The sequence below is a fragment of the Anguilla anguilla genome, chromosome 2 (genome assembly GCF_013347855.1).
Source record: "Anguilla anguilla isolate fAngAng1 chromosome 2, fAngAng1.pri, whole genome shotgun sequence".
NCBI classification, from domain to species: domain Eukaryota; kingdom Metazoa; phylum Chordata; class Actinopteri; order Anguilliformes; family Anguillidae; genus Anguilla; species Anguilla anguilla.
Window position 1 is genome coordinate 46,065,585 of NC_049202.1, and position 27,736 is coordinate 46,093,320.

General features: G+C 39.3%; 1 protein-coding gene across 5 annotated transcripts in view; it reads left to right on the forward strand.

The window, feature by feature from the left end:
- Positions 1-27,736, forward strand: part of LOC118217269 (protein ELFN1-like) — a 146,808-nt gene that overhangs the window by 81,837 nt on the left and 37,235 nt on the right. For all 5 annotated transcript variants that reach the window (XM_035399136.1, XM_035399145.1, XM_035399154.1 and 2 more), the window contains one exon: positions 18,796-18,888. The gene's annotated coding sequence lies outside the window, so the exon portion shown is untranslated. The remainder of the gene's footprint in view (positions 1-18,795; positions 18,889-27,736) is intronic.

Consider the following 27,736-nt stretch of genomic DNA (forward strand, 5'->3'; position numbering starts at 1 on the left):
TGTGCATTTCCCACGGCTTCTAACAAAACCTATCATGCCCCTGTAAAGCTCTTAAAAATACAGCAGCATGTCCACAGTAGTAAGTAATCAAATTGAATTTAACATGTCACTTGTGAACACTGTAAATCATAGTCTGTGCTTAATTAGTGGCAATTACTTTATCAACTTAGATGATCGAGGTGATGCAAATGGGATAATTGCTTGAGAAGTGGCTTGACAAAGAGGCTATTGCAACCTCTAGCTGGTGGAGGAGTGAAGTACCAAGCGAGGTAAACAAGGGGACACAAACTGGTGGCCCTAATTATGTCAAGCACACTACAGTGAGTAAGGGTTAACACAGTGGTCTGGCATATCTACTTAATAATGACCTCAGCTTTATGGCACAAAATGGCTGCTGTGCATCACCTCGGGGGGGTGCTACACTTTACGGTGATGAGTTCTGTAAAATATTTTGTGACAACTGGTCTGGTAACCTAAAGGTCGATTCCCGGTAGGACACTGCCATTGTACCCTTGAGCAAGGTACTTAATCTGCATTGCTTCTGTATATGTCCAGCTGTATAAATGGATGCAATGTAAATGCTATGTAAAAGTTGTGTACATCGCTTTGGATACGAGCATCTGCTAAATGCCTGTAATATAATGTAATTTATGAATCATGCTATTATTATTACTACTATTATTATTAGTAGTAGTAGTAGTACTAGTAGTAGTAGTAGTAGTAGTATGTTTATTTCAGATATGCAGTACATATATAATTAGCATGTTTTTATGATCCAAACAATTCTGTAGTCTCGTATTAAAGTTAATTATATTCCCAGCCTTTATGAGAGATTGTTTTTAGTTCCGTAGTTTTCTGAAATCTTCACTATATAAATTCACAACTTTGTACTATAATGTATCAACTAAGACTGTATGTAGGCTGTATGAACTAAAATAGAAATCATAACTGATTTGTCAAAGCATATGGAGTTCAGTCCGTAAGTATTTGGACAGTGACAAAATTTTGTTGTTTTGGCTCTGCATTCCAGCACATTGAAATTAAAATAAGTTTGAAGTACAGACTGTAAGCTTTAATTAATTTACATCAATATCCAGTGACCCATGTAGGAATTAGACCTTTTTATACATAGTCCTCCCATTTTATGGGACTAAAAGTAATAAATACAGTATATTCATTAACAAAAAAATAAAGTTGTCATATTTAGTACCCATTGACATCACCAGGCGCTGGGTATCTTCCCTGGTGAGGCTCTGCCAGGCATGTACTGCAGCCACCTTCTGTTCCTGTTTTTTGGGGGGATTTTTACCTCCAGTCATCTTTTCAGCAAGTGAAAAGCCTATTCAACTATTTTATAGGTCAGGTGATTGATTTGGCCGGTCAAGAACATTCCACTTTTTGTCTCTGCAAAACTCCTTGGTTGCTTTAGCAGTGTGTATGGGGTCATCGTCCTGCTGCAAGGTGAGCGGCACCAATAAGAAACAATCCATCTTGCCACTGACGTCAGCAGTCACAGCATCAATAAAGACATCGATAAAAATAAGTGAGCCAGTTCCAGTGGCAGCCATACATGGCAAAGCCATGACACCACCACGTTTCAAAGATGACGGGGCTGATTTGGATCATAATAAGGTCCTTTCTATCTCCACACTTTTCTCTTTCCATCACTTTGGTACAGGTTAATGCTCATCCAATCTGTCCATCAGAGTTTGTTCCAGAACTACTTTTTTTAGCAAACTCTAACCTGGCTATCCTGTTCTTGAGGCTTTCCAGTGGTTTGCATCTTGCAGTGAATCCTCTGTGGTTATGCTGGTGTCTTCTCTTTATTTTGGTCTTTGACACATTTACGCCTACATCCTGGATGGTGTAATTTAGTGGTTTTCTGTGGTCTACCGGGTTGTTTGCCATTGCTGAGCACCCTAGTGTGTTCTTGCTTCTTCAGACTGTATTATGTTTCTGATTCTTCCACCCCACGCCATGATTTCCTGATTTACTGAAACTGACACGTCTTTGGTCCTCATGTTGAGAGACAACAGAAACAGACTCCAAATGCAAATTCTGCACTTAGAATCAACTCTAGACCTTTAGTTAATTTACTTGAGCATGATCTAATGGTGCAACAACACACAGTTGGCAAAGAAACAGCTGAATAGCTAATTGTCCAATTACTTTTGGTCCTCCAAAATGGGGGGCCATATATAAAAGGGCTGCAGTTTCAACATGATTTATCCTATGCAGTATATGGATGTAAGTACCCTTAAATTAAAGCTGGCAGTCTGCACTTTAACATTTCACATCCAATGTGCTGGAGTACAGAGCCAAAAAATCTAAAATACTTATGGGCTGCACTGTATATGCTTGATTAATATGCCCCCTGGATTCAACTTCCTATGCTTGGCATTAAACTATTAGGTAGGGCCGGTGACTATTATTTTGAGAAATTAAAAGGGACAGTGTGGCAAACAAGCCTGCCACAGGCCACCGAAGTAGCTTTCCACAGGGCCCTCCAGCACAGAGACACAGGGAGATGATGTTCAATCAGTCCACGTTTATTTTTAAGGGTGGCAAGATGTTACAGCCAAAGTGAGCAGATGTAAAACAGTCATGACAGAGGCTCTCTCTGTGTGAGTGGGGATGGCAGATTTAACCTGTGCGCACTGATTACCTCACTACGCACAGGTGCAGCCACTCCTGTTCCCGGGTCCAATTAGCCTGGCCAATTATCTAATTCTTAACCAATTATCCAATTGGCCAGGTCTAATTAGCTTGACCCAGGGCAGGTGTGGCTGCTTAAACCAGCCATCCCCACACCACAGACAGTTCACCCAAAAATTAAATTAAGGTATATTTCTACTTAAACAGAGTACCATCTATCCATCCAGATAGTTTCGCTGAGATTTTATGAGTTTTCTAGATATCCACTGCAGCTCACCCTGATACAATGGACCTCAAGGGAACATATTTTTGTAGCGCTCAAAATGTCAAAAATGTATAACCAAGAAACTCAAGAGCAATGTCTCTTTCCAACTATAATGCCACTTTTACTCACAAACATCCACACAGCTTAATATGTGCATGGAACTATCTGTATGGATATATAGTACTCTGTGTAAGTAGAAACATTCATTTGAACCTTAATTGAACTGCCCCTTTAAACCTGCAACCAAGAAAACGTACTGTATAGATTAAGCTACATGTATTAGTTTTAAGTGTTCTGCATGAGACATTCTTTCTCACTAATAACTGTTTTAGAGGTGGACATGGATTCCTGTTTAAATAGTCATGAATTTATACTTGATTTTTACTGTTTCCAAATCGAAACTAACATCTGAATTTGGGTCATTTTTATTTTTTCAGTGTGAGCTATGCCTGAATGAGCACTATACAAGTTCTTTTGAAATTATTCCAGTTCTGATGTAATTTAAAATTAAGTCTGCTTTGTTTCAGGCCAGGAAAATTCAATAAAAATGTGAATTAATTTACAAATGAATTTAAATTTGGTTGGTTAGTCCACTTATTTGTCTTATGTTAGTCGTTTTCTGAAACTCTGTTCACTCTGCACTGTTTCACCTGCATCCGGCATGATTTACAATGATGATCAAATGTGTTAGTACTGGTATGGTGGAAAATATAGGCACCATACACTCTCAGCTGTAGATGCTTTTTTTTTCTTAGGTATTCACCAGTTAACTGCAGTTGCAATTGCTCCAATTTAACATCTCTTCTAAATGAAACTAGGTGTGAAAGGAGCCTTTTTAAAAGCTCTGTTCTTAATATACATAATTCTCCAAATGAAATATTATTTATATAATCTATCAACCAATGGAAGTTGTGGTATTTTCTGTCTATGTACAGGTATGTGCTTTAAATTATGCATATCTCTGTTGTAATATTATTTAATTTCTCAGAATAAAATGTTAATGCGTTCTTTATATTTCAATTGTTTGCATGTTAACAAATTGTAGCGATCTGCGAGTGGGGCTGCCGAACTGATCTGCTACAGGTGAATTCACCACCTGGCCATTTCTCACCTCCATCGCTCTCCGCAATTTAAATGAAATGGAGGTGTTTTTCACCTAAATCCACTGAAATATATCATGTCTGTTTGGGAGAATTTTCCATTGCCATAGGTTCCTTCCAATTTAAAGGAGTATGCCAGTAGATATTTAAGATATAGCAAAGATTGAAATTAACTTAAAATTTATACCTGCAAGCAGTTCACAAAAGTATTGGGAAAATGAAGATCTGAAGACATCTGACTAATCAGATATTGCATACAGTGTATAGCTGTCCAGTGGCAAGTGTGGACACCTTCGGAAACAATTTAGGCCCAAAATTTGTCATGTGATGTGCGCCAGGTTGCTGATGCTGTCTTGTGAGATTCTGTCCCATTCCTCTTGTTGAGCCCATACAAGCTTGTGTCTGTTCACTGAACTTTGAACATTTGATGCTGTACATCCTCCCAGCTAATCCCACACATATTCTGTAGGTCTCAGGACTGACAAGTGGAGCATCTATGGCATAAATATCACATTCTCTTCCTGAAAGAAAGCTGCTGTTCTTTGAGCGGCATGTGGAGATGCATTTGTCTGGCCGAAATGTTGTCACAATGAGTCCTTAGGGAGGCAAGTGAGCTTCCCAGGACTTTCTGTCCACTGTGGCTACACAATCTCAGCCACAGTGTCACGTTTCTATCTCCCTTTGGGCAGCCCTGTTGTACACATGTCATTTTACATGTCTGCATCCTATGGCTATTCATCAGGACCATCTAAAACAGACCCTCTTTCATTGCCAGAGATGGCTTGGCTCTATTACGTGTGAGTTTGCGCAAAGTGTTGTTTGAGTGCGTCTATTTTGTGACTTTGGGCCTATTAGATCATAGCTCATCATTGATAGATGGCATTTGGCTGTAGCATCTCTGTCCAAATACTAACAGTTCACAGCATAAATTGCGAACATTTTATTGTAGATAGTCATCAGACCTAATTATTGTGCTACTAAATCAAGGAGCAGCGGTCATGTGACAGGTGATTTAGAAATATTTTTTCCCATACTTAAGTTGTTAAATAGCCTGTCAGTGTTGTTTTTTTAATGTCTTGTTTAGTACTGCATCTGCAGCAAGCCTGGTTTATCAGTGTGTTTTGAATATTTAAAAAGCTGTCAGCATGCAGTTTGTAGAACAAGAAAAGAAGGTGTGTTCGGTTGTCCTGTACTGTAGATATCACGACTGACAAGCAGAGATCCTGCCAGGTAGAATTAACTTTCTGTCCCTTGCCTGAAGGGTTTCTGTTGCCATGTATGTATTGTGTATCAAATATAAAAATGCATGTGCATATACTTGACTGCACTGAGTGATGCAACAATGAAGCCACAAGGTCTGGATGCTGATGTGGCTCGACCTATGGCAAATACTTATGCAGGATGGAGCATCAGAGAATGACGAATTGATTGAATACCATTTCAACTAGGATTAAGACACAAAGTTATTAGTTCTCCAGACTGCTTCAGCCCTGTCCCTCTCCTGGTTCAAGCCCATGCCTGGAGGCCTAGATACATCACCCCACCCCCCTGAACTGCATATTAATACTTTTTTTTCACATGGACTGTCTATTTTACAACCTAGTTTAATACCTCAGTCCAACCATTTGATTATGTGCTCTGATACATTTCTGATTACATTTCTGTTGCCATTCAATCTATCTTTAGTATTACACCAGGCTGGCCAGTGGAGGACGGGTCCCCTTATATAGCTGGGTTCCTCCCATGATTTATTCCCAATGGGGATTTTTTTTATCTCCACCATTTGAGTGCTTTTTTTATTTTTCCTTAATTTAATTTTTGACCTCACTTGCTTGCTTCTTGGGGGTTTAGGGCTGGTTTATGTCCAATTTTCCTTTCTGCTTCCTCTATAAAGTGTCTTTGTGACAGTGTCTAAGAGAAAAGTGCTATACAAATAAAACTGAGTTGAATTGATGAATTGAATTGAAGCTTCATATGAAGTAATTTCTCTTGAGAGGAAGCAGTATAACTGTTTGCTTTGTTAGAATTGAATATTTGGGGCTGAATGCTCAATTTGTATAAAATGCAGTTGTAAACATTATAATCTATGTATAGAGTAAACATGAACTATGGGAACAAGTAAAATGGGATTGCAGACATATAAAAAAAATTATATCCAACCAAATTTTCTTAAAATATTCTTCCAGAGGACATCTTTAAAAAGAAAGCTATTTGTCTGGAAAAGTGCATATATACTGTATATATATATATATATATATATATAGTATATTAGGGGTGGAGGGAGGTGCCACTATTTGTATTTGTATCTGTATTTGTTCAACCAACAAAACTTTTCTATATTTGTATTCAGATAATAACGGAAGTGGGTGTGGCGTAAACCAGAAATGTGTGTCACGTTTCAAACATGCAAAATGTTTTTTATTAATCAAAACATAGTTTCTCTGAACTACATAGTAAGAACTGCATGAACCCCACCACCACCCCTACCTGAGGGACACTGAGGGACACTGTCAATAATAAACTGAAAAAAAATGAATAGTCAGAATGCAATTTATTTAGCCTGTACTGCAAAAATGTCACTTAACTTGTTTGCAGGAAGCTAGCTGTCACCAGTAAGAGATGCATTTTTTGCCGCTAGTTCTCCTGTGGGGTACTCCTGTACTGTGTGGCCTATACTGTGCGGAATGGTCTCTGTTTTGTTGATGAGTGCTAAAACAGACTCTGTGCAAATGGTACTATGGCAACCCAAGAGACACAATTTCCCATTCTAAACTAGGGAGAAAAGTGGGGAAATCTGATACTATTAGTTGAGAAGGGTGAATGAATGCAATGAAATGTTCAAGTTGCTAGTTGATGGGTTTGTGTGTGTATGTGTGTGTGTGTGTGTGTGCGTGTTTTCACTCATTATAATTTAAAATTTATTGAGACTTCTGGTTTAGTCTTTTGGAAAATATTGGAGCAGCTAGGTGTATTTCACCTGCTCAAACTTCCAACATGAGAAATGAGAACTTTCACATTAAATGACTACAAATATATGATACAGACATGTCAGATGCATGCATGCACATGCGCACATACATGCACACACACGTACACACACACACACACATCTACATGCACACACACACCCACACGCATGTGCGCACACAGACATGTGTACACATTCACACGTATCTGCAGTATGTGCACCCAGTCACTCCAGAGTGAGGATTCCTCTTTTGTGGGCAACGGCTTAGGACAGCGCCCCTGACTGCTCCCTGTAAACGTATTCTGTGAGCATCCATGCGCCATCGCAGCAGCGCACCACAGGGACCATAAATCTCCCGCTGCACAAGTGGGTCAGGGAGCTCGGAACCTGGCTGAGCAGTATCAATATGAAATCAGGGAAGAGCTGGATGATTGGCAGGCCAGCAGGTGGAGGGCGGGTGGTGAGGGGGAGGGGCGGGGCAAAGGGGGGAAGGCCCACTGTGATCTGTTTCCAAGGGGAGAAGCTCCATCTCAAATGAAGAGGGAACGTTTAGAATAAGTGCCACCCGTTGCTGCTTTAGCACCCCATCTGCACGCCAGCTGTAGGTAAGTCTTTGCAGGCTCTCAGTCCTGAGTATGATGATGAGTACGCATTCATATTCTCTGTTGTGATGATTAGCGATTCTCTTTTTCTGACACCAGTGCGTCTGTTTCAGGTGTCTGAAAATAGCTCTCACTTACCATAAGGGCATACTTAAACTACTGTCACTCATACAGTACAACATTGCAGATATTTTAATGATAATTTAGCAACAATGAAAAATGAATGGCACAAAATGAATACCCACACAGTGAATATTATCACACCATCAATGTGGATGCTTCAGTTCAAGTCCTTGCAAAACTATAACTATATTTACTTTTTAACTAAAAACTTTATTTTATGCATGAATCGCTGGTCATTGTCAATTATAATGTGGTATGAATGTTTCTGCTAGCCTTCCTGACCACCTTAAGACAGACATTGCTGAAATCAAGGGTAAAAACAATATTTTAGGTCTTTTTAATGAGCATTTTATGTCTGCCGGATCTGTTTTTGATCATTCTAAGGCATAGAATGATCACACTCCTGTGGGACGCTCTGTGGTGAACCCTGTGGCAAGCTTTTCTGTAAACCCTTTCCACTTTGAGACTGTCACTGTTACTGAAGTATGTAAAGCCTTGAATGATATACGGTACAGGCCAAAAGTTTTGGGCCACCTGTGGTTTAAAAAAAAAAAAAACCTCAGGTAGAGAAGAATTCAGTTAATATACATGCATGAATTGAATAAGAAACCAAAGTATAAACTTTCTTTTTCAATTTATACCTACAATAACACCTATTTCTACCTACAATAACACTAAAAGAGTTTTACTTAAAAATAATCTTAGGCACGACTTTCCTCAAAATAGCCTCCTTTGGCTTTAATTACAATTAATTAGAAATAATTGGAAATCTGTGCAATTATTTTGCAAATGGGGGGTGGGGGGACGGTGGAGGGGGCGTTAAATTGACTAAAAGCAACATCACATGTGCATCTGCCTTTTTCCAGTCTTTTTGGTCTAGTTGTGATGATGCTTGGTTCACTGGAGTCATTTATTCTGTTAACAGCACATAGAGCTTTTTCACAGATACACATCCTTTTAGACTAGCAGATCATAGTTGCCTTTGACAGTAGTCAGGGGAACTGGTTCCTCTCCAGTTGCATTGAGTTCTTCCCGTTTTGGTGCAGTTTTACAGCAGTTTCGTTTTCTAGACAACAATATATTTGTCTTCTGCCCCTTACTCTTCCCATTCTTCTCCTGTTAACAGTACTGCCTATTAGGTGGAACCTTCTTTTACTGAACACCGCATCTGGAAATCTTAAGCTTCTTTGCAATTTTTCACTGGGAATAATCTTCTTGCCACAATATGTTTACTTGGCCCCACACATCTATGCCTAACTCCTTCGTTGCCATATTTCTTGAATATTTGTTGTCTGTTTTACTTGCACTATACGCTAAACGTTTTAGGCTACCTGGTGTTTTGAAAAAGGTTGGTAAGATTTCATTCAATTTAATTACCCCTACACAGTATCTTCGAAAAGTAGTTGGCCTTGATTCAATCACAAATTATCCATGACAAGGGAAAACATGAAACAGTGGAAATATTGAAAAATGCTTAGGCTATGAAACTTACTCCTTAATTGCATCAACATCTTGGGGAAGTTATTGTTTGGTCTTCCATTAATTAAGTGCTGAAATTGAATATCTACCATTATCCAATACTACAGCAAGGTGTGCAAAAAATACCACCAGAAGAGTTCACTAATGGTAGATATGTCTCTAAAGCCAGTTTGACCTAAGCCTGATTTTCTCTACCTGTAGGACCCTTTTACACTACACTATTTGGTGGATTGGACCCACTTGACCTAATCATGTGCAATATCTACCTATTCCAGCAGCTCTATTTCTACTTTTTTATTACCTCCCGTATCATTTCTTATTCTTATATTGTTTCACTAGGTTTTCTCTTCACACACACACAGATGCTCCCAGGCTAATGTTTAAGCATTTCATTGCCAGCTAACAACTGCCAATGTGCTGTGCATTTGACAAATTGCCTAAACTTTTATTAGATTTTAATCACATGGCTATCTACAGCTAATAGACTAGTTACATTATCTGATGTTATTTATGGGCAAAATAGCCTATATCTTACCTTGTACAAGCAAATGTACGAGTGGCTATATTGAAATAAATAAATAAAAATTCCCAACAACACCTTCAACCATATACAGAAGAAGCTTTGTAACTTATAGCTAAAGTTTCCCCCATCAGCTATAATGCTGCTGACAGTGCGAGAGCTAGATATCGGAGGAAGTCGTACACAGCAGCCAGTTCTAAGCAGGGATTGTTGGACTGCAGTGTCAATCATAAATGTGTGGTCAATTGGCTACTTTGATCAGTCTACTTTGATTAGATATTGTTATTGGCAGATGTCCAAAAATGTCCAACGGGGAGAATTATTGATTGTGGGACAGGTGCATTTGTGATGATGAAATTGACAGGGAAAGAATGCTAAATAACCCAAGTTTGGGGTTTTGTGTGGACATGTCAAGTTGTGTCTGAATTCATTGTGTTTACTTGAGGCTAGAAGGTACAGAAATGAATGTCCTTAAGGGCTAAGAGAGAGGGCTTAAGAGAGTTTGTGGTCATTGTGGTTATTTCTGTAGGAAACCCTGAAAAGGGCCAAACTCTCGGTGCTGTATAGGTATGCCCCACCAAGCCATAACTGCCACAAAACCACAAATGAGTGCAAACCAAGAAGGCTGCAGGGCTGATGACCAATCCATATGAGATTGTTATCTGTGTAAAATCATATCTGTGCTTTTCACATATAGAACCGACTGAAGAATAGACAGAAACACAATGAGCCCAATGCATTTAAACATTTTTACAGTTCAGTAATAAAGACAATCATGGAAATAATTTTACATATATACATTTTTGTGAAGTATAAGCAAGAGCCTACATTTTGGGTTGGTATTTAGATTACCAGATGTATCTAGGTCATTGCTCACATTGCAAGATGCCTACATATGCAGGCAAAAAAAGGATCAGAGGAAACAGCTCATCAATCTAATTAGTACTTACCTCCGTTTCGGTTGTGGCCACATGCATGTGTTCATTTTTCTATTTTCTAATGCCTCTTTGTGGCTTCGGGAGGAAAAGATAAAATGAAGTGTATTGTATCCTAATTGAATTATTACTACAACGCCACATAACATTTGTTTATTGATTCTATTTTGGACTGTTCATGAGAGGTACTAAAATAAGAAAGTCTTGCTGTTAAACAAATGGTCTTGCTGTTAAACAAATAGTAAAGTTAGAATGGGTTTATGATCATGGGGCTTCATGAAATGTTAGACTTTTTTGGAGAATTATGATCAGTCTCTGCATTCTGCTGTGGTGCTGTCCAGTGCAAATCTTTTCGGATTCAAGGCATCTGTTGTCAATCATTGACAGCTACTTCAAACATGACTGATGCACACACTTCCCAAGATTCACATCTGTACTTAATGATTTGGTGTGGTCCTTAACAATAATATAATAACAGTCTGATTGGTCAGAAAATGGTAACATCCTTCTTCTTGATTTGTTTTGTTATAATGATCCAACATAGTCACGTTGTTTTCCTCACACCCTAAAAGGACAAATATGGTGCTGTAAATGCATGTATTCATTCAGTCCCTTGCTACAGTGCTCACTGGGAACTCATCGCTAATCATGACATGGCAAACTGCTAATAACCATTATCACTCAAATCCTTGAAATGTGTTCGTAAGTGCTTCACACTTATATCCTCTCAGCTATTTACTCTGACTCTGAATCATTTAAAACTTTTACGTGTCACTAAGAAGAAAAAACTCATCAGGATGAGCTATGCCTTGCATAGAAAGACAATACACCCTCAGCCATTACCTGGGTTTAGAGGTGTTGTGCATCAGGGACCCTGATTCAAATATGCATGGAGCTGCACTGAAATGGGGTACAACAAAGATGTCACATAACATAATGCGATTATGAACAGTAATTGATTTGTTAAATGTTTTACCTGGATAGGTGTACTCAGCAGGGGAGTCCATGCTATTGTACATGCAGTACAGTTTTATACTGCCATACTGTCACATATTGTAATGGAAGTAAGAGGCGCAGCAACCCTCCCCAAGCCATTAGCTTCCCCGCGCAATCATTTATTTATATGGGGAATAAAAAATATATATGCTGCGTCAGCTTGGAGCAGTATTATTTATTTCAAATGACTTATATTTTGCATGCTTATAGCGCCACATTTAGAGTGGGGTGAAGATGAATTAATACCAACGTTGACAGTCTGTTGACACTATGACGTCAATGTGGTTGCAATGTCGACCTCTGTTAGAGAAGAACATCTACAGTATGTCAATCGATCAAATGCTTGGAAATGTACCATTTTTCACAGTGAATGCTGAGCGAAATGCTTTGCATTATTTTTATTTATTGTTTGTTTTTGTATATCAAGTACTGTACTGTACATGCATGCATGTATGCATAACCAGATATTCTGTGTTGTTATTATTAATTATATTCAAAAGGACCTCAGTCTTAGAGTAACTTTGTGATTTACTTGGGGTACCTACATTTGACTTTAATAAACTGAGTAAATGTGTGACTCTATAGTGCTATCCTTTATACAGGCAGCTACAAGAACTCATAATTCAGCCATGAAAAGGGAATGCCAGGATAATAAACAAACAAGTGACAGAGATTCAATCAACAGAGTCCTTTTTTATGGCACCAGCTGACTAAATGAATTGTGTTTCTAGGATAAAAATGAAAGAGCTCAAAATCAAACCAAGCCTTGATGTTGTGAATAGCCATGTTTTAATAAACATGTGAAACATCTGTAAAGGGCATAACACATCCCCTATATTCAGCCAATACACTCTTTGGTTTTTAATTGCTGCAAACTGTTGTCCAATTAATTTACATTTCAGTTTGTACAGTAGGCATTTAAATTTCACGTGTAGGAAATGAACAGCCTTGGCAGAATTTAAAATGGCATCTCATCCCAGTGCAGTTGTTTGTGCATCTTCCCCCCTGTAGGGTGAGAAAGTGACTGGTTTGATGTTCTCCTACTTATGAATTATGAAGCTCAGTGATAAGTTTAACCCTTTCCTTTTGCGCTACATATTGCATAAAAGGGCCTAGATAGATGCACTTGTTTGGTTTAAACACGATATTGTTTATTCCTAAATTATTGTCGCTTCCTTTGTTGTAATCTTGTGAGGAGATGCTTAAAGGCCATTTTAGACTTCCTGTGGAGATAGTCCATGTGGAAAAGGCTTAATGATTTGCTTATACTGCCTAATTAATTACAGTGTGCTTAGCTTTACTGAACTCCCAGGTTTGTGACTAGTGACCGGACACAAAGAGCCATCACTGCAATCAGGAGTGAACGGGTCCTTCCTGAGGAAAGTAATTTACCTAGTTCAAGCAGGGTTACATAACTTTTTAAGGCTTGCTGCCATTCCATTATTAAGGCATCCTGGGCTCAACTTAATGGTGAGAAATTGTGGCACGAGGTGACACGGCGTTGCAGTGGGCAGCACTGTCGCCTCAAAGCAAGAAGGTCATAGGTTCGAATCTCGGCTTGGGGCCTTTCTGTGTGGAGTTTGCGTGTTCTCCCCGTGTCCACGTGGGTTTCCTCCGGGTACTCCGGTTTCCTCCCACAGTCCAAAGACATGCAGGTAGGCTAATTGGAGACTCATAGGTATGAGTGTGTGAGTGAATGGTGTGTGTGCCTTGTGATAGATTGGTGTGTATTCCTGTAGTCCAGGGTGTATTCCTGCCTTTTGCCCAATGCACGCTGGGATAGGCTCCAGCAACCCCTGCAACCCTGCTCAGGATAAGCGGGTATAGATAATGGTTGGATGGATGGATGGAAATTGTGGCACATAGCCATGTAAAGAGCTTTTCATGGAAAGCAAAGCTTCATGTTTTCTATATGTCTCATCTCATCTTATCTCATACATGTTGCTGTAATTTGAAATATCAGTAGCCACACTGGGTTATGGCGTCCTGTTGAGCTATTTTCAAGACTGTATTACAGGTCAAAAATGGTTCTACATTTACACGTGAAATATAACTGAGCCCACTATGTCCATGTTTTCAGCTCACTACAGGGATCTCATTTGAATCAAAGCAGTGCACTTCATGACATTTGTACTGTGTTTGCAAAAACACATTATTTTACACTGTTATTACTATTTATAACTATCATTGTCTCCACCTCTTATGAAGGATTATCTTCAGTCTTTCCTTCTCCAGGTTTTACCGTACAGCGTTTTTTACAGAAATCACACTTCACCCGGCACAGATTTCAATGCATCTCTGAAAATAGGAGCCTAATTCTTGGTAACCTTAAATCTGTTGTGGCATTTTGAGATTAATTGGTCTTTTCATTTTCTGGCATGTAAATTAGCAGGACAAGCTGTCATGTGGGACCTCGGTGCTGTTGTGATGCTACCATGTGGAATAAAACCATATGCTCGTGTGTCTACTGCGTGAGGGGATTGTGGAGCGCTGAGTCGTTGGTCTGCTGTCCAATCACAATGCAAGCCTACGTAGTGTATAATGTAAGAGAGTGTTTGCCAGGCAATAATAACTGCAGCCCTGTCCCCATATGACCCGCAGTGTGTACCGTTGAGGTGTTTCGTGGTGATTGATCAGGAATGTGGATGCAGGTTGCATGTTTAAAAGTGAGAGTTTAAACCTGAGGTCATTCTCCTCAAAAGCAGAATCTCACACCATCTGTTTTTGCATCACATGGAAAACAACAGAACTACTGCTATGCCATCAGCATAATGACCTCTGCTATATTTTTATTAAGCGATACTGTGCTATTTAAATATTACTTAATTATTAATTAACTTAATTACTGTAGTCTTGTGTTTTGTACAATGCCAGAAGGACACGTTAGGTTCCAGTGTCGCACAGGTAGCTGGTTTTCCCGGCTAGAGATTGTGCTTTTGAATTAAATCTCCTGATATTCACTGAGGTCGACAAACAAAGTATCCTCATGGCTGACCAGCGAGCTTTCCTTTTTTATTTCAAAGGTTTTAGTGGAGTTTCAGAAAAAAAGTACTTGCAGCATCATTGCTACTTTCCAGACCAAGGCCTGTTTGCAATTGATTTTTTAAGAGCCTCGGCTGTGCTGCCCACATCAATTGTGTGCCTACATACTGGATGTGGCATTGATGCAAAGAATATTGCAATGTTGTTGACATCATTCATATTCAATACCCCATCACTGTGCCCCCTCTGCCCCGTGTGTGAAATTGGGCAGGGGATGTCGGATCGGTGCACCTCAGGGGAAAGCGGAAAGTGCCATCTACTGGCAGATAATCTTCACTTTGTACCACATCGCTCTGCGTTGGCCTCACGCAAACTGCTGTTCACTCAACCCAAGATAGCAATGTGCTGCCGTGTATTTCTTGTTTTGGCGAGCAATGTACCATGCCAACACTGCCCAGGACTCTGAATGCACTGCTCTTTCCTTGATATTTATTTCAGTCTACAAATTATTGTTTTCATGTCCCATTTAAAAAATAAAAAAAATTATAGTTTGTTTAGTAGTCTTGAATAGTCAACACAGGCTATCACTGAAAACATGAATGCAGAATAGTTGGTGTAATTATGCATTCATATTTCTGCCGTGCATGAATCCCCCCTGCTGTATTCTCTTCCATCTGGCATCACAGGGTACCCAACACCCCCAGAATCATGTCTACCTCGGAGAATGTCATGCTGTTCCTGCTTCCAGATGCTCAGTGGTGAGACTGAACATTTCAAACATGGCCTCCAGTCTCCCCCCTCCAGAGGCCTTCTTCAGTTCCTTTGATAACACCGAAGCAGTTAACTGTTCGTACTAAGTCCTAACTGTATGAGCCTGCATCCTTTGCAATGACCAAATGTGTCTGATATAGAAACATCTGCTAAGGAGAAATTTAAGATGCAACAACTGCGACGTCAATTGGTCAGAGAAGATCCACACTGTTGAGACATGTCCTAATTAGGATAATTGCACCAGATGTGATTAGAGGAGCCTGATATCTTGCCTGCATCTCCAGCTCTGTGTTTTAAGGGATTTGTGTTAAAGGATAAAAGAAAAGTTTGCCATTTGATATGTTATATGTTGTTCTTTACATTTCATTTTAATACAGTAGTAAGCTGTGAAAAACAAGGAACCAGTAACAAAAGTGATAAATCTCCATTTCCATCCATGGTAATTATACGTTCTGACATGAAGTCATGAAGTCACCCCTCAGTAATACATGCGTTTTCTGAAACAAAAATGAGTCATTAAAAATTGTAATAAAAAAGTAATAATAATATGGAAGAATATATACATATATTCAGAACAAGTTTCAAGTATGTGTGAATTTGAATGATCAAGAAGTTTTGTTTTTTACAATGATGCTGTTATCTGGGGTTCTTAGGGTTGCACAACTTGGAAAAGAATAGGAAACCAAATTTTTAGTTATCCCAACCATTCGTCTTATTAATTAACAGCTTTTCAGTGTGGTTGCCAACTACAGCCGGGGATATTCTACAAGGAATATATAACATTTTGAATAGGTTATATTATAATTGTCAAAGACAAATCTAGGTTCCAGGGTTCTGTTTATAGAATTTATTAAAACTACCCTCTGCAAGATTTTGTTCCCGATATGTCTGCTAGTGATGTCAGTAAAAACTATGGGACACCAATTGGGGAAAAAGTAACAGTAGGTCACACCCTTGAAGAAGGCTCATCCTGACATGTTTGCTTATGGACATGGCCTAACTCTGCTTTCTGCTGGCGCAGTCCTGTCACTTTTTCAGACCAAAAATATAGAAAAAATATTATAGAACATATTGAGAAAATACCAGCTCTTAATGGCTCATGTCAAATTATGAAATGGATGTCAAGCTTAGTGTGTGTCAAGATAGAAATGTATAATAGTCAAGTGACTGGAGCCAGGCAGATATTTTACATCTTTTTTGAATGATAACTGTTTCCTTATGAGAGCACCATGCCTGAAGATTTTGGCCTATGGGAATGGTGCATCAAGTAGCAACGGCAGTTTGTGTCAAAGCAGGACACTGTTTTGTCCTTACGGATAAAATAAAGTGCTTCTGTTTTCGTCCGCACCTCATTGTTCCAGACACAGTGACATCTATGCCACCAATTTACGTAACAAAGACCTTTTATCTGAATTTGGCTGAGTACCACTGGTTGCAATTCAGTTATGCAATTTCATTGAGAACAAGTGAACCCTGGCAAAATATAAAAAGGCATCCTCTGCCATTATTGCACATGAATCAGGTGGACAGAAATTATTTTTTTTTATTAAGGTATTCCCAAAAAAATAAAAATAAATAACTTTTAATAAAAAGTTACTTTATATTATAAAATTAACTAGAATTTAGTTTCTACGTGTTCCTTTACTTGCAGGAACATTTACAATGGTGCAAAAGGTGGTGATTAAAAATAAGATTGTGTTATACAGTACCTACCGATTCTGTAGGGTTCTGATGTTCCAGAAGTAAGAAGCAATACATTACTGTAATGTAATGACTTGGCATAGTTAATTCCGGACATAAAACAATTGCTCATGTCAGGAGCTCAGATGACCAAATTCAAGACCTAGAATCAAATTGCACTCCTAGCAGTTTTCACCCTTAATTATTGCTTTAAAGTATGATCCAGTAATTTATATGAACTGCATAATGGGTTTTCTAATCTGAACCCTGACGTTGGTGGGGAGGCATCTGCTGATCTGTGAGTGACTGTTAATTGAAGTAGGGAGCAGTGATGCATTGGTGGCTGGTGGTTGTCTCCTAAATATATCTCTAATGCCTATTGGTAATCAATTATTTAAATCAGGAATTCGCTCTACTTTATTACGTGTAATGGATGTTGTAATAAAAAACAACAAGGATACGATGGGTCTCTTTACAACATGAGTTTCTGTCTGTGAGTTAGTGCCTAGCATGCATACAATGGAGGGTGCATTACCAGGATGGATTGTGCAGTAGGATCAGAGAGGAAGGCGGAAGTGAATGAGTCACTCTCTTCCTGGGGGAGGACAGCCAGAAGTGTGGTCTGAGTCTGAGCACCGCGGGTCCTCCGAAACCCTGGGGGGTTCTGTCGAACCTGAGGAGTGCAGGGCGGCAGGAGCACTGCCACACTCCCGGGCTCGTAACTGGGCAAGGCCTCACAAGATCAGTCCTTTTCACACCTGAGGTTTTCACTCTTTGTGTCAAGTATTTATTTTCTACAAGAAGTGCATCTCTCCAAATGATGTTCTGTAATATGTTATTTCCACTTTGTTGTGAAGGGCTGGCGTCTAACTATGAACGGCGACGCCTATCGTCTCCTGCGAGTTTGTGAGAGCACTGTACGTTTCTATGGGCAGCAGCAATAAAAATGCAAATGGCAGATGGTTCTGCATCACAACTCTATCAGAATATGCAAATAAATCCTAAGGCAGTCAGCGCTTTGCAACAGGTTAAAGTCTCACTTATTGCATTACCTCTCACTTGATACCGCTGTCAGTTCCTTTCTGCTAGATTTACCAGGGTATTTCCTGCCATCTGTCCTCTTCCCCATGGTTCGTGGCGCCTCAGATGAGCAGACTACCTATCGGCCTATTTTTTGGCCTTTCACTGTACAGCTTAGCAGCACATCATTGGAGATTGCTTTATTTACACCCCTCTTATCGGGGTCTGTCTTCCTCTCCATCCCGCCGCGAGCCTACAGGAATGCACCGCATGAAATGACTTCATCAGAAAAGTGAACACCTTATTTCCTCGCACATCCATCTCACTAACATTTCCATTGTTTCCATTCCCCTGGCCCTCTAATTTCCCATCCGTGTTTCCATTCCGCAATCTGTGTCTTTTGTTTAGATCAAGCGCATGTGGCGAGATTGTCTGACAGGCCCAATGTCCTCACTGCCACCCACCCGGGACGTGATTGATTCGGCTTCCTCACCTGTCGTCGGCTCCTCTTTCTTTCCCCAAATCTTTTACGTTCGCTCCGGCTTCCCCCATCTGCCAGCGTACTTTTTCCCGTTCCTTGTTTAATTACTCTGATTCATGGCTTTTAGAGATCTGATCTATCTCTGCAACAGCTTGATCTATTGATTAATACTTTGTTTCGATAATGATGGTTGGCTTTCTCCCTCCATTTTGTGACAGACGCCTTTTCCGCTCTGCGAATGCGACTGACCAAGATTTCTGCTGTTCTGAAACCAAAGTCTGTCTGGTCAGATACGCCCTTCGAGATAAGAAGTAAGTCTCTTTCCATGACTCCATTAACACTCTCACATTGTTAATTTGAAATTACATTTTCAAGTTGAAGCCTTTGTGTATTCTGCAGGAGGGTAAGTTATCAACGTGATTCATCACTTAGGAGAATAACTGCATTCTTGGAACATTTTCTGAATGTCATAGAAATTCATTGAATAATACCTTAACATAGCTTGTTTAAAAAAGTGAAAGAAGTAAAGGAAATAGTCTTAGAGACTGCACACCACATTAGTACCTCCCAAATAACCAAATTATCAATATTGAGGCTTGCGTCTGGCCAGAGAACAAGTTAACAAATGGCTATTGTTGTGAATCTAAAAATGGAAAATGGAAAACAGGAAGAGGACTGTTTTTTTTTTTCAAAATTCACAGGGTTCTATGTGCTTATTACTCATAGTCTCAAACACTTTCTGTGTTTGTTATGATCAGGTTATAATCCATAAATTAAGTAAAGACATAAAATGTGAATACATATCATTTTTAGCAACCATGAGTTGTCCAAGCATAGTTATCCAAGAATCGTTCGTTTCTTCAGCTTAATCAACGTCAGGTTTCACATTTAGAAAATTATCATTTCCTGAATCGTGGTGAAACAAGCATTTGTTCCACTATTTTCACAATTGATGTATTAATATTATAAATTTTACTGGGCCTGTGGCATTAGAATGGTGCTTGTGATTGGGATTTCCCTTAAATCCCATGTCTAATTTATGCAATTTTAAAAAATATGCACGCTGTAATCTGTATTTCTGCTTGGCAAAAACACACAGCTAGACTATGCTTTCAGTGAATATTAATTGGAAATACTTGTTGGTATTGTTTCCGTAAGGGAAAGGGCCTGCATCAAACAACATTATCCAGATTCATTGTGATTACAGCATTATCTTCAGTACTGTAAAGGTGATTATGTTTTAATTGGAATTTCCTGAGTCAATCGGCGTATCTGCGAGCATCCCTCTTGATGAATTTCGTCTGCATCCACAAAGTCAAATGTATTTGAGAATTCAATTTGCAGGGTGTCCGTGATACAGATTCGGGGGTAATCTAAGCCACTTCATCAGTCTGCATAACTTATATCATCTCAGACAAGAGCACTGCAGGGAATTATCACTGTTTATTGGAGAAGGTGAGAAAAAAAACCTCTCCAGGTCCACCCACAACATGGAGCTGGCAGGGAGATGTTCAAAGAATCCTCTCATTACCACTTTAGTACAGTTTGTCTGTCAACACTGGAAAAAAAGAGAAACTATTATGAAGAGAGAATATTAGGTGGAACGCAGAGAACCAGATTACCTGTGAGCTCTTATGTTCATGTTTCGTCTGCATTTCCATAACTTGTGATTCAGCCCTCAGATCAACATCTGACACTCTCTCCTGCATGGCGGTCGAATCTGTGCGGAGATGTGGGTAGCGGCTCAACACTTGCCCCTCCTTTTCACAACGGTGCCCCTTGGTTGTGTCGAGTGGCAGGATTATTTCTGGAAAGGATAAAGAAACTATTTGTAAACCTTGAAACCAATTTGAAATCGCTGATAACTGAACAACGGGTTCCAATCAAATACTCGGGGGACTGTTAAGCCACTGGGGTATCTTTGAGAATTCTAGTCCTTTTTTTTTTCTTTCTTTTTCAAAGCCCAGGCATACTCCACAGATGCAAACAAACAGGGAAATTTCATTAGCTGTGAACTGGTAATAAAAATCCAAAGCCACTATCCGTGCAGAGCTAGTATATGATCTCACAGCTGTGTTATGAATAATGATGGATCACTACATAAGGAAAACATAGCTGTAGGTCTGAAAATGGGACTTTGTATATTGCATGCTTGTTTACAGCACCGGATTGGTAGCAAGAGAATATAAAAGATATTCATCATATGATTTATGTTCTACCATTATGAATAGTCAGTTGATATGAATTAAATAATTTTTTTTTTCATTTGCATGCATGAAAAAGAAAGACATCAAATTATAAGGGCTATTGCCTACTGAAATATCACGCTTCCTGCTGACATGCCTTCCCACTTCAGTACAGGGAAATAACAAACGCCATGGTTTTGAACTCTGGAGAGCGGAGAATGGGGCTGAATTCACAATGTGTTTTTTACGCTGGTTTCCTCTGACCCTTTGTGTGCTCCACTATTTCCTTTGTATCCTTTCCCCATTGGTATGGCTGGGATTACTCTGGCAACACATTTTAAGGATACATATTTTATATCTGTGTGCATGTGTTTTATTATGTGGGTGTGGGTGCATGTGTGTGTGTGTGTCTGTGTCTGTGTGTATGTGTGTATATGTGTGTTATTACATGTGTGTGTGTGTGTGTATACATGTGTGTATGTGTGTGTGTTCTAGGTCTGGTACATTAAGACAAAAATCATAAACGAAGAAATATGATATACATAATTCTCTATATATCATCAAAAGCCAGTGGTGGGATGAGGTAGGTTGGGATTTGCTGTAGGTCTGGTTTAAATCAGACAGCTGTTACAAGATGGCCTTGGTTATTAGGTTTGGATTGAGTCTGGAAAGGTTAAGGTCTCACAGGTCCCATGCAATTAGAGTGAATTATCTGTATGATACATCAATATGGTTAGGTGCATGCAGCGGATTTCCCTCAAATGTTCCAGCTGTATTCTATGCATTTTAAAAGTGGCTAAAAAAACCTTTTCTTTGTGTGCCCATAAAGGTCCTCATGTCATTTGAAGTTTTGCATTATTATGGTTTTATTTAATGACTTTAATGGTATATAATGGTTTTAATATTTTGCCAGTTTAAAAAAATATCACATCACTTTCAATGTTTCTTTCAGTAAAACTGTTCTCCTGGAACATGTACTACTTGAGAATGGTTTTTTTTTTTTTTTTTTTTTTGGTAAAAATGAGCATTCTACTTTAGACAACTGCTACATATGTCCACCATAGCAGCAGAGCTGCCCTTGGGTTAATAATGTAGGTCCTTCTGGAGCGAGTGAGTGGGAGTATCGTATTTCTTATTTTACTATGTCTCTCGTATAAAGACCTGCGCTGTTTAGTCGAGAGCTCAGCTGAAATCATTGCCAGAGTGGCCTGTGGTGGTTCCACTCAGAGACGGGACTGTAATCCCTTACTGATACCTTCTGCCTGAGTGTTTCAACAATCCAGGCCAAACGTGGAAGCAGGGGAAGTTAAGTGCTTTTAATGCGAGCCTCCCGCTCTCTAAAGTGGTGACGGTAATGCAAAGGACGTGCGTCTGTATGTGCTGTCTAATGTGCGCGGCAGGCCTAACCTACATCCAGCTACAGCCGCGTGCAGCCCCGTCGGGCACGGCTCATCCTGGGACCCGAGCGTGGTGAGGTCCGACAGCCATCGCGCCGACAGTCCCGCCCTCACCTCAGGCGCGTGACCGTTCTCCCTTTTTTAAAACAGCGCCACCTCCAGGCCGCAGTCCTTATCCTGGATGTTCCGTTCTCCGTACCTCATCGCAGCTTTTCATTTCACCGGGCTCCGCTAGCTCCCGCCGCTGCTTTCGAACGCGCACAAGCTTAAACTGATTCCCGTTAATAATATGACGGCATTAGCTGTGGCCCACGGCATGTGAAATTCAAATTGTACGAGTATCCACTCTGCCATTGACACGGAGTAATTGTAGTCCTCAGCACATTCATCGGGAAGTCCAGGGTTGACTAATCAAATTTCTAGACAATCAGCGCTGGCAGAAAAAAAAAAAGGTTTTCTACTGAAAAAACATTCTGGTCTTACCCAGCTTTCAGGTTATTTTTGAAGGCTGGCTGTCTCCCAAAACCTCTGCCGGAATGGAGGAGGGACCACAATTTTGTATTGCCATTTATAATTTTCCTAGATTCAAATAAATATCTCCCGGCATAAGCTTTCCTTATAAGGAGATGTTTGTTATTAGTCAGAGCTACACTACTGACGATGGTTACAAAAATAATGCCCAGATACTACAATTGCTTCAGAACATGCATATAGTATAACTATCTTTCATTTTCTGTGTATCTTGAATTTTTTGTCTTTTTTGTTTGTTTTTGCATTGTATTTTTTTCATTTCTCTGACTCGCCCCCTCCACCAGTTCTCCATCTTCTTCCATGGTTCATTGTGTTCTTTCTATCTACAGTTCCATTAAAATGTTGCAATTGTGAATTTATTCTGAAGCACTAAAATAATTTATGCACAAAACAGCAATGAATACAGGTTTTGTTAAAAGTTATTTGTTCAGAAAAAGTAGCCTAATATGATTGTTATGAGCCTCACACACAACTTAATTTATCATTGTCGTGCAAGAATGATGAATTTATAAATGTAGCCAAGATCTGGGGTGAGTTTCATCAAATTTATGTTTCCCTTTGAGTGCGTATTTCGAGTAGTTATTTCACATTGTCCAAACTTTCACCTATGTAAAACCTTCAGGAACCAATGCCTTATAAAGTGGACTTTAATGAAACCTCTAATTGCACAACATTCCAGGCAAGTGACACATAAATCAACACTCTGAAGTCCTCTTTACTCTTATAGCTATTTTTCAGTGACAAAAGTTAATGGAGCTGAACTTTGACTTCTCCATGAGCTGGGCATTAGGTTGCAAATGCTCATACAGTATATGATCCAGATACGCAGAAAAAAATTTCTTGTTCTCAGTGTAAAAAAAATAGTCCCAAATGGGAAAACAAGCCTTGCAGTTGTGACAGTTCTTGTAATAGCCTTTTCATTTTAATACATTTTTTTTTTCATTTTCACATAAGGCAATTGAATAGTTTGTAAATCTGTTCGCATCGTCACACCAGTGTGCAGCTGCAGAATCACTACCAAGAGAGTTTGTTAAATATAGGCTCTGCTCTTGGCAAAAGCATTCTCAGTAAAGCTTACAGTGATCTACTCTGCCTGTGTGTGTGTGTGTGTGTGTGTGTGTGTGTGTGCATTTGTGTGTGTGTGTGAGAGAGAGAGTGTATGTGCGTGTGTGTGCATTTGTGTGTGTGTGTGCGTGTGAGAGTGTATGTGCATGTGTTGGAGTGTGTGTGTGTGTGTGTGTGTGTGAGAAGCCCCAGACCCGGAAAGGAAACCTCACATTGTCCTTTTATTTTGTGGAACACAAGCAATAGGTCAACTCCGTTTTTAATGGTGGAAAATGAACATTGACCTGGCATAGGCTAATGTAATTATGAAATTGGGCCTTTTATATTTATATTTAAGTTTTGCTGATGCTTGATTAATAACTGTGATCAAAAAAGTGGCATAGAGTGGTATATCTGTGACTCACTGTACTTGCCAGGGATGTTTAAAGCTCAGATAAATTAAATTTGAACTCATGTGAACATGTTTTACCCTTGTGAATGTGGCCAATAATAGGCATTTGTCATTGCATTTCAACATTTCTCGCACGCTTCATGCCTAAAACAGATTATCAATTGAATGTTATTCTTAAAGCATGCAGACCATTTCAGGGATTCACATGCAGTTCTCAATTATGCAGTACCTCCACATAACGAGAAGGTAATTTTCTTAAATAAACTTTATGTGGAGATACAATCATATCCACATTAAAGTGGATTCTTATAAATAAATACTTAGTCAGGTTTTAAGCCACTGTTTTTAAGATTAGCAAAAAGCAATTGGATTGTAAGACCATTACATAAATGAGGCCCACGGCTTGGTTAAATAAGTCTGGTGATAACTACAGTAAGCAGACAATAGGAAAGCTGAGCAAATGAAACAGGGTTATAACGAACGAGTTACAGTGACGCCATCCAGAGCAGTCAATTTGAATGTTAGTGAATGTTTACCAACCACTGATTAATCACATTTCTGTTGTACTTATGCTAACAGATAACCCGAGTTGGTTAACAAGCCAGTGACTGGGAAATAGCCTGCTCAATTAATGTCGCAAGTTTATCTGCATACCTTATGGAATAGAATGTTGTCCCTCGAAATTCACTGAGCGACACATTTTGCAAGTTGTCCTCCATTTCTTGTTTGCACAACCCTCTTTAAAGCCCTCTGTGATGTTTATAGTATTGTAGCAGATCAGCTAGTCAGATATGCCTTGAAATTTTCCAAATTAGCTTACATCAAAGAATTATGAGTCGATCTAGCAAGGCAGTTTTAAGACTTTGCAAAGGATATGTAATATCTAGACTGCTAACATACACCAAGAGTAAGAATACTAAGAACAGAAATAGCTACAATTCATTGGTATAATAAAGACAATTTGAATATTGCTTCCATCATTAGCTTGCTTTGAAGTTAGTGTTGGCAAGCTTGTTATCTAGCAAGCTGGCTAGCGATGGCAATCTTGCTATCTAGCAAGCTGGCCAGTGATGACAATCTTGCTATCATTCAGATATTCATAGGTGATTGCATTCAGCTAAATCTTTGGTTAGTTGACAGACATTAATTAAATTACTCATGGTCTAGGGGGCCATTAGGTGAACAGTTGTAATTTCTTCTTTAATCACCTTGTTACTAGCAGCTATGGGGTAGACGGCTCCAATATATGCCACAAAAGAAATTTGGAATCAGCTAATTCACCACAGCGGCAATGTGATGGCACAGTCTAGGTGATTATTGATTTGAGTATGCTGAGAGAACATGGACTTGCGAGAGACCATTGTCTTGCCCTTCGACCATATGCTGAGACTAAGACTCAAGGCTTTGATGGTCGAGATCAAGATCCAGTCCAAGATCACGTTTATGTGGTCTCAATAGGTCTCGAGATCAATACCTGTCAAATGGTACCTTACACAAGCCATATAGAAAATGAAATGTAAAAATATTCAAGTATTGTATAACAACCTCTAATGACCTGTTTTTGCATCAGTCTGTAACCCCCAGATGTCTAGTTTTAGACCGGAATGTCACTTTTTCGAATTATTTGCCCAGGTCCACTTTGTAGTCCTGACTAGACAATGTAAGGTCTAGTTTGAGTCATCGATGGAAGAAATTTACCAGTGGTATGTACTGAATTAGCATGTCAATGACTCCTTGGTCAGATAGAAGCCCCCCCCCCCCCCCACCCCCCCACCCCCAGGTCTGCCATTGGTACCGAGAGGGACGCGTTTTCATTGTCCGGTTTTGATAAATTATAAATCTGGCAGCCCTAACACACACACACACACACACACACACCTTGCAACCTTGCGGGATCCAGATGAATTGGAGCATGGAGAAGGCCTGCCAGGGTTGCTGATGTCCAGGCCACCAGGCCTGCTCCGTCACTGTACTCTGAGCAGCAGCTGAACAGGATCCAATATTTGTGTTTGTGTTTCTGCAGGCACAGAAGCTGAGAGTTCACCCTGCATCAACACAAATGCTATGCTATTTCCCCTGATGCCCCAATATTTTAAAGAATGATTGAATTTTTATGGGAACAGATTAGTACTGGTGCTGATTACTTGATACTGCAACAGCTGAAATGGAGAAATAATAGCCAAGAATGCAAATGGCACCAAAAATAACAGGGGCTCTTTCAGACTTTCTTTGGTTAATGGAACTCTGTACGCGCAGGAGCTCTGAGACAATTAGGTTAGCTGTCTGGAATGGTCTGTTAAAACCTAATTGAATTGAGGACCTCACAACCTGTGTCTCCAGGTTAATTGGTCAGAGAACTGCACAACTGGAACAGTGGAGAAATCCTGTGGCAGAATGAGTCTGTCTCTTTGAAAGTTTCCAGACATATATTAGGCGAGAGCCTGAAAGGAAATTGGGGATTTATGTTTTGCAGCCATGCTTAAAATGAATATTATTGATGCCATGGTCACCATTCCAACACAGTGAATCTGAAAGTGGACAGCAACACTTGGCTTTCTTTTACAAAACACGGTTAAGACTGGTTTAAACTAATTTCACCTATGCACTGGCTTAATTGGATTTTGTGCATTGAATTAATATTGGTCATAATGTGATGAATCCCAGGACAACATAATTTATCTTGTACATAAGCTAATATAAAGTTTCTGGTGACCTTATTTCTTAAGATTATTTTTCTGCTGTATTAAAAACTTCCTAATGCAAAGCAAATTAAATGGCAACTTGCACTTCATATGTGTTTTTTATCCAGTTTAATTAATACTGTATAATTGCATCAAATAGGACCAGTGCATTTTCGCTACGATAGGTCAGCTGTGTTGTCAGCAATGCTTCACAATTCCTAATGAAAGTTATAGCAGCCTTTTAACAGCTGGGCTGTATCAGTTCTACCCTCATAGACTAACAAGTTATTTTTATGGGGAAAGGGGCCAAGGGCATTGAACTGTACCATTTATTAGGATAGATCCTGAACAGGTCACATTGTGTTTGCTTAGTAAGGGCTGATATTTGAACCCTATGTAAGATTTATTACATTTATCAAAAACAAAAATATCTATTTCATACAAATTATTTACATGTTTATATTTCATAAAAAGGAAAATGTATTCATAATGTTCTATTCTAAGAATTTATTGCCACAAAATATATTCACCTGCACATCCAAACTGTTCCATGGGACAAAAATGCCTGCATGCAAATTACATTGATTTATCGTAGAAGCGTTTAGGCATATTTTTCTTGTTCAGGACATTATCTTGTATATGTGTAAATGTTCTGCATTAGGTTTTGAAATATTGCAAGCACAATATTGCAGGAGTGTTCTTTCATTACTCTTATACTCAGACCTGTGATGTAAGAAACCAATTCATCTATGATTTATTGTTATCTTGTATCGTCTCCTTAAAGGTACATTTAGCCAAATCCCCTCATGGTATCAAATGATGATCTGATGAGAAATTATCAACTTACTTAAATCAGAATGGGATCTACACCTGACAGCTGTTGGACTGCTTTTATTTCCCCAGTGATT